Source organism: Alnus glutinosa, chromosome 2, assembly GCF_958979055.1.
Source record: "Alnus glutinosa chromosome 2, dhAlnGlut1.1, whole genome shotgun sequence".
NCBI classification, from domain to species: Eukaryota; Viridiplantae; Streptophyta; class Magnoliopsida; order Fagales; family Betulaceae; genus Alnus; species Alnus glutinosa.
The window spans coordinates 18,070,365-18,074,423 of NC_084887.1; positions in this window are offsets into that span (position 1 = coordinate 18,070,365).

Genomic DNA, 4,059 nt, shown 5'->3' on the forward strand with positions numbered 1-4,059 from the left:
CGTCGTATAAGTTGTTAGAAAACTTATACATTTTCACTAATGCGATTCAAAAAATAAAGTAATTTAAAATATATTTTTTTCAAAAAAAAAAATATTTTTCTTCTGATTTTCTCCAACATATTCCAAAAAAAATATTGAGAATCTGTGAGAAAATTAATTTTAACCTTCTCGCATTAAGATGATGAGACAATTTCTAATATCATGTCCTTAGCTTTATTAAGGTGCAAACATAGGTATAGATTAATTGTAGAAAATGCTCTTGCTGCCTTCTGACTTTGCTAAATAAAAGAGAGAGTTCTTATGAGCGAGAACACTTTTAATTTCTCAAGCTTTCTAACACATCATCATATGCCTCGTGGCATAATTAGCAACTTGGGTATCAATGACCATCCAAATTCTAAACCTATTGAGAAACTTACTGACACCATTACTTTCAATAAGTCTTTAATCAACTTGGGTACTGACTTCATTAATATCGCTATATATAAAGCGTTTTGAAAATGTAACATCTCTATTGTGTGCAACATATACACTCCCTTGTTACTTTTCAACTGTTATCTAATAACTAGCGATATTTCTCGCTCAACCAATTATTTTCCTTTTTACAATCCACTTAGGAGAGATTAAGGAAAAAATCATAGCGAAAACATTATCTCAATCTTAACCTTTTATTGCATCAGTGCAACCACGAGCAATAAGTTTAGACTGACTAAGTCGTACCTAGTTGTCTTAGACTTTGCCATAACTTCCATCCACGCCTCTAAGGCGTTTGGCATTACAATACTCTCAACTCATATCTTATGGAGCGCTCAAATTATCGCATTTTTGCTTGGACCCAAATGTCTTGCCAAAAAATACAAATTTGAGCAATATTAGTAGTGTTATTAAATTTAGTCTCAAAATGGCACTACTAATATTTTAAATCTATGTGTTGCCTTAGAATATTAAAATACTCTTCGTGCACATTTTGATTTAAAACTCCTACTTGCCAATCATACTGGCTAGTCGAACTAGATTCACTAGCAACTTTTAGAGAGTATGCAACTATCTATGGATAAATCTTGTCTAAGTTGCTTCAAAAATAATATGCTCAACCCAAAATTATGGGAGCAATTAATATTTGCGTTACGAAAAACTCGCAACTTAACTTACTATCCATAAAATTTTTAAAGGCAAAAAATAATGATTTAGTTTCACATGTCAATTATTCCTCTTAGTTTCTATGAAAATTGTAGTGCATATGACTTTGGCACACTTTATAATTTCACTTAGAAAATTCTAGAGGTTTTCAGAATAACGATAATCTAAGGCAGTCTTACTCTAACAAATACCATTATCCTATGTTTCCAACAATGGCTCAAGGAGGAGATTAATGCGTCATTTAAGTCGCATAAAAAATCTCTAGGGTTTCTAGTTCATTTATGTTATCTCAATGTCACTGCAATAACTATGAGCAATAAAATATTTAGCACACACTTTTAATTTGCAGCATTAACCTAAATTTGATGATGATAATTTCCTACAAGTCGCGAGATCGAAAATTTCGCTAGGCTCATAATCATCTCTCGCGCTGTAGGTAGTACGTTACCATCTCTAATTCCTTTAATGCGCAAATTATGTATGGGAGAAGTTTAAAATATAAACTCTACTCAACCATACTCCCACTAAGTTCAACAATCAATATGTAATTCTAGGCATACTAATTTATTCCCTAATATCCTTGAATAAATTATGAATAATCTCACAGAAGTCATGGCACATATCTCATATGGAATTACATAGATTATAACATGCATTCCAAAAATACAAATAACGGCATATTTCGATATTTCTCGAAAAATATTTTTTTTTTAAAAAACAAATTGGATTTAACAAATAAAAATCCAATAATTTTAAATATGCCATCCATTTATGCATGTTATAAATGGAATAAAAAATTTCATTTATAAAATCATGTGAAAAAAAAACACAGAAAATTTTATCAGAATAATCATGCAGAAAATTCTATTCAAAATTTACGTTGCCCACAATAGTAATTTATTCATAATAAATTACACTAGTAACAAAATCTAGCATACCAGGTGCAGCAGCTCAGTGGTCAATGGGTGACATTTTGACCTAAAGGAGTATGGATCGAGTCACCATACAGGCGCCTCACCCATCAACCCTCCTTTTTTTTTTTTTTTTTTTTAATTTATTCTTGATCTGGGTTGTTCAGCCCGCGGGTCTGGGTTGACCCGAACCGGATAAACCCTACCCGATTCATCTTATATTCTGACCCAAATATATATATATATATATATATATATATATATATATATATATATATATATATTTCTTTTCTGTAGGAACTGCCGCCGTCGCCCTGCTACTGTACACGTGCGGTGGCCACACCGCCAGACACCACTGTGGCCGGCACCTTCGCCAACCAACATCGCTGGCCATATCTGGCAGTGCGCTACGGCCGCCAGATCTGGCCTGGCTGTGTGCTGCGGCCGGATCTGGCTTGGCTGCGCATTGCGGCTGGACTTGGCCTGGCTGCGCACTGCGGCCTGGCCGTGCCTTGCTCGGCCGCGCTGCAGGCGCAGCGGTCTGGCCGCACGCCGCGTGCTACGGCCTGGTCATGCCTGGCCGTGCACTGCAGAGTGGGCTGGCCCCCCGATTGGCCGTGCGCCAGGGCTGATCTAGCCGCGCGCTGGCCGGGTCTGGCCACGTGATGGCTTGGTGTGGCTGCGCGCAGCGGCTTGATCTGGCCGTGTGCAGCGGTCAGATCCAAATCTGGCCGTGACCTCGCGCTGTGGCCGCCACCCAGCGGCGCGTGGATTGCAGCGCCGCTGCCCTGCTAGTGCGGCCTTGCAGCCATCACGCGTGGGCGGTTCTGTCCCCCTCTGCGGCTGAGCACTAGCGGCTTTGCCACTATGTGTGGCAGCACTACCACTTCCCTGGCGGTGGTGCTGCCGCCTGTACAAAACTGTACTGACAGTTTGCATATATTTTTCAAACACAAGAAAAAAATACACAGAAAAAACTAACACGGGCTCTGATACCACTGTTAGAAATAAAATCATACATTTCGGAATAAATAATTCGATACTTTTGCTGTATCAAAAAGAATTTAATCTTACGTAGTTGTTCCACGTGCTTTGTTCTTGAATTCTTTTTTCAGTGGTAGAGTATACTACTATAGCAATACCCATACTATTCACGGTCTAAGTGCCTTCAACAGACTCAAAAAACATATTGATATATAAGCAAACACACATGCTGCCACAGATTTTTCGCATAGACATTTTAAGTCTCAGATTCTCAGTTTTTTTTTTTACTTGATAAAGCAACTGATGCATTATCATGTTTATATAAAACCATTTTGCATGTAACCGTTTATTTCTCTCTTAGGCTAAACAACACACCTGTTGGGAAGCACTACATTACACACATATAGAAAAATGGTTGTGGTTGCTGCATGTTGAATAACTGCCCAATAGTGGTGTCATTTCAATTCTACAGTTTTAAATAGAATAAAGTTGTTTATTTACTAATATATTTAATAAGCATCGAACATATAATTTATTTACATGCTTTTACTTTATGATTATGATTTATCATGTATATGTAAATGGTCATTAGATTGCATGGAGTATTGTAACGCCCCCCCCCCCCCCCCGGCCCCCCCCTCTAAATAATTATATTTATTTAATTTGGAGTGTTACTCTCAGTATCATCAACCAATTAACTGATAATTAGTTGAGTTTATTACGCTATACTAATAATCATAGTATACTATAGCGGAAGACAGAATAAATTGATTTGAGATTTCTAGCAATAAACTTTTTAGATAGAATCATGTATCATCAATCATAGACTCACAGATTCCAATCAAACATTATTATAATAGTTAACTACCAATTACCTAACCTGATAATATGAGCCATTCGCTTGACATTTATATCTCAGCAAATTTCTCATTCAACCGCTTGACAGTTTGCTAATCTGCAAAACACCGAAGTATTTTACAGTGAAAAAGAAATAAATGCATAAGTTCACGACTAAGTAAGTAAA